This window comes from Pinus tabuliformis, chromosome J (assembly GCF_031772625.1).
Source record: "Pinus tabuliformis cultivar Carrire ecotype Pingquan chromosome J, CPIR1, whole genome shotgun sequence".
Classification (NCBI taxonomy): Eukaryota; Viridiplantae; Streptophyta; class Pinopsida; order Pinales; family Pinaceae; genus Pinus; species Pinus tabuliformis.
In genome coordinates, this window is record NC_142295.1 from 1,133,070,439 (window position 1) to 1,133,082,529 (window position 12,091).

At 31.2% G+C, this 12,091-nt stretch overlaps 1 non-coding gene across 1 annotated transcript; it reads left to right on the forward strand.

The window, feature by feature from the left end:
- Window positions 1–1,380: 1,380 nt before the first annotated feature.
- LOC149231069 (U6 spliceosomal RNA) lies at window positions 1,381–1,483 on the forward strand. The gene has a single exon (XR_016248584.1). It is a non-coding gene; the product is annotated as a U6 spliceosomal RNA (small nuclear RNA).
- The last annotated feature ends 10,608 nt before the right edge of the window (window positions 1,484–12,091 follow it).

Below are 12,091 nucleotides of genomic sequence, written 5' to 3' on the forward strand. Positions count from 1 at the left end.
TCAACAATGAAGGTGAGAACTAGGTCACTAAAGGAGACAATATTATAGCAAGATAGCGTGCTTAAAGACTTCGAAGTTAGGAGTGCTAGGATAACTTCCAATCTTATCAATATTGAGTAATAGTTAGAGTTGCTGGTGGGGTAACAAAAATGGTCCACCTTTGAGATATGGAGCAACCCTCTTCAATAATACAAGACAAGGCTTGCAGCATCATATGTCCACATGAGATACTTTCCATCCCTCATAAAGATGAAGGCACAACACATAAGAGTAGGATGAATGGTTGGTATGAGGAAAAAAGAGCCCAATCTCGCAAGTTTCTTATGCAAGATGCCTATATTAGTATTACAGTTATCATTAAAGTAGCACATTGAAATCATGATCGACTTCCAATCTAGAAATGGGATCTTGATGGATTACATCACCATTCAATCAAGTTTTACAGAGTGATTTGGGTTCATTATATCTATTAGTGCCATAGGGATTCTTCATATTCACTTTGGATCCTAGTATTGGATGGAATTTTCTCGAATACAAGCAAATTTGGGAAGGGAAAAATGTAATTCCCTTCCTTGACTCTTAGAAGCAAAGCGAGATTGAGTCTTAGCCTATCTAGATCCCATAAGCTATTAATAGGAAGAATAAGAGATCATAATAAAATAAAATAATAATTAAATAAAAGGGGTAGAAATTCACTTTCGAGGGAATAATTCAACATCTGAGCTCTAGCCAAACTCTTTCCATGGAGGAGTCGCATTACTATCTGAGAGGTGAGTTGATAATTGTAAGGACCGAGATCCGTGTTGAAGGGGTCGAGAATAATGTCCAGTCTCCAGTTGTTAGAACGATATTTCTCAGTGATTTCAATTCCTGTGATGATCTTATCTATTATCATCAAGACTAATTCATTTTCTTACGAGAAGGGTTGAAGGGCAGCATAGGAACCAGATTATTTGGGGAACAATTCAAGGTTGAGTTTGTTAGGTTGTGTTACCCTTGGGAAACTTAGGGTTGTCTACCGCCATTTCAAAGGATGCATGTTGATATCAATTGAACAATTCCAATGCCAATATTTTACTTTCCAGGACTGGGCAACATTAAATTGATTACATCAAATCATATATTCACACAAAATGAACAAGAGTGTAAGGGCTAAAATGATTAAAGAACCCCAGGTTCGACTTGCTACCAGCTAAGAGCCGAAGTCAAATTATAAGGATGGATTCACTATAGCATAAGGATGAGTTAATTAACAAGTTCCCCGAGGTTGCGTTTTTAGACCTCTAGGCTGAATTTGCAACAAGAGGTAATAAGTGTCCAGTTCCTCTTCGAATTTTTATTTTGCATAGGTAAGGAGCCAAATTAAAGGAGCCAAATTTTGTCTCTTCGAAGACATTCGATAAAATTGGAATGATAAAGAGAAGATTAGCATGGCCCCTGCGCAAGTATAACTCGCACAAATCAAGAAATGGTCCAAATTTTTTATTATTGAAAAAGCAGCCAAATTAAAGGGGTTGTATTGATTTTTCTAATTCATCACAAGTAATTCTAGGTGAATTTCCTTGAATTTATAATTTGTAAAAAATCCCTCCATGGTTTTCATTAAATATATTAGTGTCAAACATACAATTTTGCGGGATTGTTCCAATCTTGGTGTTAAATTACATGGGTTATTTCCTGAATTTAAATTTAGAAATTAAAAATCCTTGTAAGCCTTAGTAAATTAAATACAGGTTCATTAAATTTGGTTACAAATTTGTATATCATTTCATTTTCTTCATAAATTCAAATCAATATTTTGGTTATTAGTTGTTGTAGTGAGTGATTGTTTAGATGACCAAATCGCTCATGCCAAAGTTTGTTTAAGTTATCACTATAGGTAATATAAACATAACGACAAGATTATGACCCAAAGGTATCAAAATTGTACAACTAGGTAATATGATCAACTATTCCAGTGGAAAAGACATGCTTAGGATATTTTAAATCCTTACTTACAATTTGGTGAGGTGAAAATTCTATTGTTTTACCTTCGCCTGAATGAGTGATTTGATATATTGATAGAAGGTTATAGAAAATACTTGAAACAGATAATACACCATTGAAATGACCATTATATACTTGAATTGTTCCAAATCCTACAAAACAAAGAGACCTATCATCACCAGCAAATATTTGTTTGGTGTTACAATGATTAAGAGTAGAATAAATGGCTTTATCCTTGGCCATATGATAATATGCTCCAAAATCAATAAGAAAATCATTAGAAGAACAAGTGGAGGTTGCATTGAAGGAGAATCCAAAAGTAGAAAGTGCATGTCCATGAGAAGTGATAGAAGAAAACTCAATGTTGATGTTATGCTTTTTCATTGTTTCTTCGAATACTTCCATATTTTAATACATTCGGACTCTAGATGGTCTCCTTTTATGCAATAGTTGCAATGTCTATCAGTCTTCTTACTTTTTTATTTTGGTCCTTTGTCACCATTAAGAGTAAATGTTGGTTGAGAGGGTTTGGAACACTTATTTTACTTGGTGTTGCGAGGTTGTTGCTTCTTTGGATGTGTAGTTTTATCTTTCTATTAGGTTGTCAAGGCCTTGTTAGATAAATCTGTAGTGCTAATCACTATAATATGCAAGAGTTTGTCATGTTCTATAATCATAGAGTCACAAAAAGATTCATGGGAAGTGTTTTTTAGGAATCTCCCAAAGCTTCTCTAGTGGCATAAACTGTAGATGTAAAAATAGAATATGTAGAACCAAGCTTTGAAAGAATAATATATATGAAACATTCCTCATCTATATTAAGTTGACAATCTTTCAACAAATATCTAAGTGTTTTAAACTTAGATAAGTAATCTAAAATGAAAGAGAAATCATTAAGACTTAATGTCATGATCCGATTTTCAAGTTGATGAAATATGATAATGTTAGGTTCACCAAATATATTTTTCAACTTTTCCCAAGCTTCATATGAAGCATCAGTTCCTTGACTATGAAATCACAAATTAGGAGAAATGGACATTCTGATTAATCCACATTTTTTGTCATTCCTCTTATCCCATTTGGATCTCTTGTCGACATCAGTGGGGGCCTTTTCTTTTCCCAGGGTAATGCAATACAATTCTTTACTTCTTAATACATCGTCCATGTGGGATTTCCATGAGAAGTAGTTGGTATTAGTACGCAAAGTTTCACTTGTAGTGGTGATATTGAAATATGTAGATAATATGGTAAAAGATGAAACTAACTATTTGGATGGAAAGCAGTCGAAAAAATAGGTTGTTTAAAAATTAAAAAAATAGCACTAGAAATAAACTTCAAATGTGAAGGTTATGTCATTTGAAAAAAAGGAATTAAGGGTAACAAAGTCATGTGGCATGTAGAAGTTTGTCCAAGCCGTGATGGATGTTGATAAAAATAATAATAAAAGAAAAAACATTTTCCCTCGCTATTTTTACCTAGAAGCTTACTTTTACAAACAAATTACTTTATGAAGTGATCCACTTTTAGAAAACAAATGAGAATCACTTTTACAATGAAATTACTTTATAAATTAAGCTGCGTGCAGAGAAGAAAAAAGGAAAAAAAAATTAAAGTTATTTTATAGTGATTCACTATTATATCGCAAGTGAAATACACATTACAATAAATTTATATAATAACTTAAGTTTGCATGAAATTTTTCCAAGAGTAATTTGAACTCAAGACCTCTTACTAAATAAAGTAATTTTTAACCAAGTGAGCTAGTGCAAAATACATAACAATAGTAGTGAAGGATGGTGGAGGTGGTGGTGGTGTTGTTGTTGGAGTTATGCATTGAATTACGTGTTTTCCAAAAAACGATGTGTTCATCCAAAAACAAATAACATTTCGAAAAAAATTCCAAAAACCAATAACAATGGGGTTAGATCTTAGTTAGCTTATTCGGAAAATGCAAGTTTTCTCAATGTTCTTAATTTGCCAAAATCACAGAAAGTGCACAACAAAGAGCATATGCAGTCAAGAAAACACTTTCCTCTCTATATATGATTTTTCGATATCACATAGAGCACAAGACAAAGAGCATATGCAAACCAGAAAGAGTAGTACATAGGGAATATAAATAGAAGACTGAAACATGAACTACATTAAAAAATTCAAGAAAAGGTGTATTTGGACTATATACCTCCAAATTTGATGAAAGATGTTGTCTCTTGAGAAAACATAAACCTTTTTAGATGGAATGAAAGGCATTCTTAGCTGAAAATAATGTTCTGGACACAATGGAATAGTCCATTTAGGCTAAAAAATTACATAAATAATAGATCTTGAAATTCAACAACATAGGATTCAAGATCTAAATCACTAACATGAGCAGTTCTTCAAATGGTCTTTGATACCATGTTTGGGTAAATAGGATATTCCATATAGGATGAACACCTTCAGTAACCACTCACACCACCAAATAAAATATCATAATGCTAGCATTTTTACGTGGTTGAGACCTCTTAGAGGGAAATAGTCTGTGGCCCCAACCAACATGGTCACTTGAGGCAATTTTATTAATGCAAAATAAAATATTTTACATAAAAGACTTCTCACAATCAATAATCAACCATGGCCCTTCATTCCCTTTAAATTGACCAATTGGTTGTTAAGCCAAAAATGAATAGTCATTAGTATGGAGGAGAATATGAGCCATTGGATCACTTTGTGTGTAGAACATATCGTGATCATCGGATTACAATGCAACTAATGCATACTAAAGAAACACACTTTTATTTAATAGATGCATTCGACCAAGTTGAATGAAACTAACTCCTAAGTGTATAAATATCCTAACACCATTATCTATATTGAATTAAGTAAGTCAGGGTGAATATTGCCTCTATTGCCATAAATCAAGGAGGAATTATGATTTTTGCCTCTTGTTCAACAAGTCAATGAACTGTGGGTAAATGCCAAGCTCCATAGCGAAAATTGCAAAGTGAAATAATTGGAGATAGGTATGCATCATTTATCTATTTTAGCTATTAAAAAGCTTATTTAGTATATTACATAAGTTTGGGGTGAAATTATATTTAGTTCTCTAATTGGAAATATTTTTCAACGTACCTTTTTAATATGAATAATTTTTCCAGGGGTGGTGGGAGCATAAGGGTTATTGTTTGCCCCGAAGAACCTAAAGAATTAAGATATACTTGGAATATAAGGATTACCACAAATAATAAGGTCGAGCAGTTAAAATTATTGGTGGGACTCATTCTGATGCATAAAAAAAACTATAAAATAGTAACAGTAATTGGGGATTCTCAGATAATTATAGGAAAGCTTTGAATGAGTCAACCGAATATAAATATAAAAAGAGGGAATCTAATTCAATGCATTCTCTCCCTATGCCAACTCTTTGAAACTATGGAATTCTACCATGTCCTAAGGAGTAACAATGTTAAGGCAGATATATTAGAAAATATAGGAGTTAATTTAGAATATGGAGAATTGAAGGTAGGAGAGGAAACAAATTTTTTTCCTCCTCCTTGATAGTAGTTTACTCATAGTCCTCTTTGTTTTGATTTTATGTGCAATTATAAGTATATAAATGAGGGGTGAAACCCTTTCCCTTCAGGATTGATTATGGAAAGATAAAATAGAACTAAGGTTGTAAGCGAAGGCAATATGAAAGGGGCCCAAGGATCTTGAGCTCAACCACAGATCAGAAAACTGGAGAAAATAGGAATTACAGATGGCATGGAAGCAGGTGTTCATGAAGATTAGGTAGGCTCATTTAGGACGTGATAACATCACCAAGAATACGTGGATGACAAAGGCGGTGGAGTGACATTTTATGTAAGGAATGAGGAAAGCCAATTAAATCTGGTAATCATGACAAGGGGTGTCATGGATTTGGGTGGGCCTGCATTAAAGGATCTAGCTTACATTAAGGCACTTAGGAACTATGCAAATGCATAAAATGGTCGTGTGAAAGGTAAAATTGTTTGGTGCACAATTGGGATATTGTACTCAAGGGAAATCTAGGACAAATAGGAAAATATGCATGGATTTATTGAGCTTGTACTTGGGAGAGACATCCAAGCATTTAATTTCACTCTTCAAATTGCCTTTTATGGGTGGAACAATGTATTATATATCAGTTCAATTGTGCTTGAAGTGAATTATCTAGTAAATTCCTCTCTATTTATTTGGGAAGGTCATGAGATTGAGCATCTATTAGGTGGGAATATGGAAGGTCGCAGAGATGGAAATAGGTTCAAGAGACTCACTATTTGGCGTGTCCTTGAGGAGTAAGCCAATAATGTTAGGTTGTTGATTGGTAATGTCGGCATGGTGGCTAATGAGTTGGAACAGAAGTTTGATATCCTGATTGTGTGGTTGTCAGTTCTGGAAAACAAATTTAAGGATCTTGATGGGAATATGGAAGAGCGTGAAGGGGAGTAGAAAATGAAAGGTCTGGGAAACGTAGACTTGAATGATGCAATTATTGAAGGTGGACGGGAGGAGAAGAATGGAAGCAAGACCGGTATGGAGGAGAAGCAACATGTAGATCACACAAACAATGACAACCAAGCTCAAAGATCCAAATGCAAGTGACTATGTGAGGGGTTTTCTAGTTAAACAATGCATTATGAAATGTTTTTGTATACTTATATTACAGGTCTTTTATAGAACTTACAGTTGGAATATAGTAGTGAAGGATGATGTTAGGCATAAGAGCATTATAATCATACTTCTACAAGCTCAATTTTGTAAATTTTGCACATACAAATATTTCAATTATGTACTCTTTATATGATCTATGGATGAATCTTTTATATAAATAAAAAAATAATTGTTAGTATATAAAAAAAAGAATTAATTTTACCAATAAATTCACCTTTAAAATTATTTAGGATTGTAATAAAATATTTAATAGAACATCTAAAATAATTTATAAATCTATATATCTTATAATGCACTAAAAAAATATCCTTATTATTATTCAATTTAAATTTTCAAATTTTTATTTTCATATATATATATATATATATTTTTTTAATTATTTATTATTACTTTTATTTTATTTCATTTTATTATACATTTGCATGAAACATTTTCTTAAAAAAAAAACATCATAAATACACCCTCTTACCTTACGAAAATCGGAAAATCTAATTTTTATATTTTCCAAACCCTTTTTTTAACTTTTCAACTCTCTCCATTACTAAGTTATTAAATTATAAATTTACAAATAACTTCTTTCTCTCTTTCCATTGATAATAAAGTTTGCATGGTAATTTGATGAAGCATACTCTTTGTTAAACTCAAATTAATAATCCAGCTAAAGTCCATAAAATCCCTTAATCTATTTATATTTTGAATAAATTGTGTAATTAATTAGTTAGCACACATTTCTACATGCTAGGGACGGTTGATTTCTTGTATTTGGTTGCATCCCAGAACTAACTTGTGGACCAAAGTGGTGCATCATGAGAGAATAGTCATGAAAAGTGAGGATATAAAAGAAAAGATATTTTTAGAAAGATCTGGTATCATATGGTATATGAGAATATGATAAGCTTTGTATGAAATTTATTATGACTAATAATGTTAATGTTTTGTGTAAATGTTGTTGTGTTTTTTTACCTTGTTGAGTTAGTGCATAGTATCTATCATTAATCTATATTAACATGAAAATTTGTGAATAGATTTTGGTGGTTGATATATGGTTCTTAATTATAGTAGTTATGAGTGTTAGTTTAATTAGTGGAGATATCATTGCTGAAGTATCTTGTCATTAAGAGGTCATGGGATAATTTTTTCTCATTGCCTTTTGGGTTAGGCTTTGATTAATTTGACTAGCGAAATGTGATCCCTTCAAATAGATTTGCCCAAATTTTCCTCAAAAAATATAGTTATAATAGATTATACTCTAAATATATATTCATATTACTTGATTCTATTCATATAACTCTAAAAAAATAAAATAAAAAATAACCTTACTAAATAATAATTTCATTTGATTAATTTGACTAGAGAAATGTGATCCCTTCAAATAGATTTACCCAAATTTTCTTAAAAAATATAATTATAATAGATTATACTCTAAAGATATATTCATATTACTTGATTCTATTCATATAACTCTAAAAAAATAAAATAAAAAATAACCTTACTAAATAATAATTTCACATCTAAATCATACAATACAATAGGCTAAAACCACACCTACCTCATATTGTACTTTACTCCCCTTATAAATTATGATTAAAATTAAAAATTTAATGATCTAAAATATTTAATGATTATATTAATCTTTTCCTAGAATAAAATTAACTATTTATCATTACACTTTTCAAATAATACATTTAAAAAAAAAAACACTATGCTTTTCAAATAATACATTAATATACATCCATTCTAAAAGGCACCATAAAATGCATCTTAGAAACTATATATTTAAATAAAATTATTTATTACATCCTAATCACTTAAGCCTTCTTGCCTCGATTAAAGATGATCCAACAACTAACAAAACTTTGACACGAAAGAACAATCAAAAGATGATCTAACAACTAACCAAACTTTAACACAAAGATAATAAGAAAAGCCAAAGAAAGTATTATGTTCCATTAATCATAGTTATATAATAGTGTGTATTTTTTTTGTTTAGTTTAAATATAGTTAAATTTAAAATAAAAAAATTTGTTTTTATAATGGTAATTAAATGATAATAAGTGATATATTTAATTGATATAAAAATTATTAAAATAGATTAAAAGTATGTGAATTTAAGAGGCTAAATTAAATGTACAACATTTAAATGAGATACAGTGAGTTATGACTTCATTTTTTTTTATTTAGTAAAATGCCCAAATAGCAAATACATTTCACATATGATTTTAAAATTTTCAATTTTTTTACGAAACAATAAATTAAAATTAAAATTAAAATGATTAATAATAATAAAAATAAAAAAATTCCATATATATAAAATAAAAATATTAGATATATTAAATAAAAAAATAAAAACATATATAAAAAAAATTAATTTCTACAATAAAATAATATATTTATTATCTAAATTTTAATTAAGTATTAAATGAAATTGTATATTTTAAATTGTAATGTGATTTTTTACCATATTCGTTGTAATGAACGTGAATGAAAGAGTCTGGAGCTGATTGTGTCAGAGGCCTTCTGACAGAAACCTTTTTGTGCGAAAAGTGGTGCGATAAAACTACCGGTGGTTTTGCTGAAGTTAATGCGGGCAGTTGGAAATTAATATTTCAACACTCCCCTTTAATTTCAACTGCTGGGTTATCAGTCATACCCAAACATTTCCTCAAAAATTCGAAGCTTTTCTGATCCAGTGGCTTTGTCAAATGTCTGCAACCTGTTCCTGAGTCCTGCAATGTTGTAGAACAATTTCTCCATTGCTCACCAATTCTCTGATGTAGTGAAACCTTGTGTCGATGTGTTTCGTTCTCTTATGAAACACCGAATTCTTGAATAATGCAATAGCTGTGCTATTGTCACAAAAAAACACCGTTGTTTTTGCCTGCTCTTGGCCTAAGCTCCTCAACATCCTTCTCATCCAAACTGCTTGACATGCTGCTGCTGTAGCTGCCACATATTCTGCCTCTGCTGTAGACAATGCTACAATGGACTGCTTCTTAGAAGCCCATGAAATGGCTCTTGAACCCATGTGAAAAACATAACCGAAAGTACTTTTCCGATCATCTACACTTCCAGCCCAATCACTATCAGTGTATCCAACTAAATCTGAATGTTCTGAGACATTATATAAGATGCCAAAACTTTTAGTACCTTTAACATACCTCAGAATTCTTTTTGCTGCCTGCCAATGTGCTTCCTTTGGCCTCTCCATGAATCTGGAAATTAAATTAACAGGGCTTTTCACTTGGGATAAGCTGATCAAATCGTGGACGTCCTCTTCTCCGGTCTGGAAGGATGGGGAGGAGTTAGGACTGCCTCTGCCCATAAGGTCCATATGGGAATCAACTGTTCAGAACATCATCGGTTCAAGGATTCGGCGTTCTGGTACAAAGGATGTGTTGGCTTGGGCTCTTCCTAAATCTTCTCTGCCTCTCCGTGTAAAGGATATATATGCAGCTATGTCCTCAGACCTACAAACAACTTCCGGCCCGATTTTTCCTTCTAAGCTTTGGAGGGTGTCATGCCCACTCAAAATGATTCTATTTTCATGGCTGGTGTTCTCTAACAGGAACCTCACGTGGGAGGTCCTTCAAAGGAAAGGATGGCAGGGTCCGGGCAGGTGTTCCATGTGTCATCTTACATCCGAATCAAAGGATCATATGTTCTTCCAATGCGCTGCTTCTCTCCATATCTGGTATGAACTGTCTTTATCTTATGATTTTCCTTACCGGGTTTTCTCTTCTGTAAAGGAAGGATTTATTTGGTGGAGCGAACAACGCTCATCCTGGCGAACCTTGTTCGTCCTTGCCTGCTGGCTCCTATGGAAATGGAGGAACGCTCATCTCTTCAAAGATTCCAGGATAGCCCTGGACGCTATTCTGCCGCTCATATCGGCCAATCATGATCTTTTAGGATGATCTGTGTATTTCTGAGTACTTTTTTGTCCCACTGTATGTATCTGTTCACTGCTGCGAGTTAGAAGTTTTTTCTCTTCTGATAGTTTCTCTGATAGCTTCTCTATGTATCAAGGAATATGTTTATCTGACTCAAGATCTCAAAATATGTATGTTCTCTCGGACTATCAGGATCTTCCTTTTTCTAGATGCTTTTGATATCTGTTGTCGGATCACTCTGGTTATCAGTCACAAGATTTTGATGAGCTCTCTGCTATGTAATATGATTGTTATATTCTCTTAATATAATCTATGATGATTTTCTCTTCTGAAAAAATACTTCAAAGAAATAAATTGCTGGAATATAATACCACTTATTACATTTCAGGTAGTTCCAGGAAAATAAAAATGTATGTTTAGATGTACAAATGCAAAACTTCATCCTCCTTAAACATTAGGTATTGAGTATGTAAATTTGTAGCTACATATTTTTATTGGGCTAAAAAACAAATAATGTAAATGTGGAGATATATTTTATGAGTTGTTTTTAGTGTGATTTTTTTGGAGTTTTTTTTGTTGGGTTTTTTTTGTTTATTTCCTTGAAATTCAGTTGGAATTATTGAAATCACAAGTTTAATAAGTTTTGTACAATCCATGTGCCTTAAAAAAATTTGGTGCTAAATCTATATACAATCAAAAAACCAATTTAAATAACAGAAATCAAAATTTCACCTCAATTTTTTCCACAAATTCCGGTACCAAAAAATCTAAAAATCATACGAAAAACAACTCCTCTATTTTATATTTAATAGTAAGGAAGTTCGATTTTTTTAATACGGTTCAGTGAAGCTTAAAATGCACAAGTCCCTAGGGACCATCCTCACTTTATATAAATAATTCAGATACATCGTTTGGTACAGTTTTAAATAACGTGGCTTTTAAGTAACCTTGTAAGGTGATAACATTTCACGTAAGTTTAGAATAAAGTTATGATGTGGAATACTCTTTGAGAAAATGGTAGTGTAAATAAATAAATGTAAATGTTTATTAATATTAATAAACAAATAATGTAAATGTTTAGATATATTTTAAATTTTGTATGGAGAAAGTTTTAACTTTTTTTATGTGTTTAATTTAAAGCTTAAAGTGTACACACTTTAAATTTTTAGGGATTCTTTATTTTATTTTATAATTATTTAGATACATCGTTTGGTATAATTTTAAATAGTATGGTTTTTAAGCAATTTGGTATGGTCATAATATTTCAGGTAAGTTTAGAATAAAATTAAGATGTGGAAGATTTTAAGAAAATATATATATATAAATAAGTGTTATATAGTAGCTAGTGTTTGTTACTTAATTTGAATATAATTAAATTAAAGTAAAAATAATGAATTTAAATTGATATAAAAATTTAAAACCTAATTAATTTAAGTGTTAAGTTTTAATCATATATAATTTTTGAATAATAAAATGAGATAATAATAAATTAAAAATATATTAAAAATTTAATAAAATAAAAAAATTATAGTTACAACCCA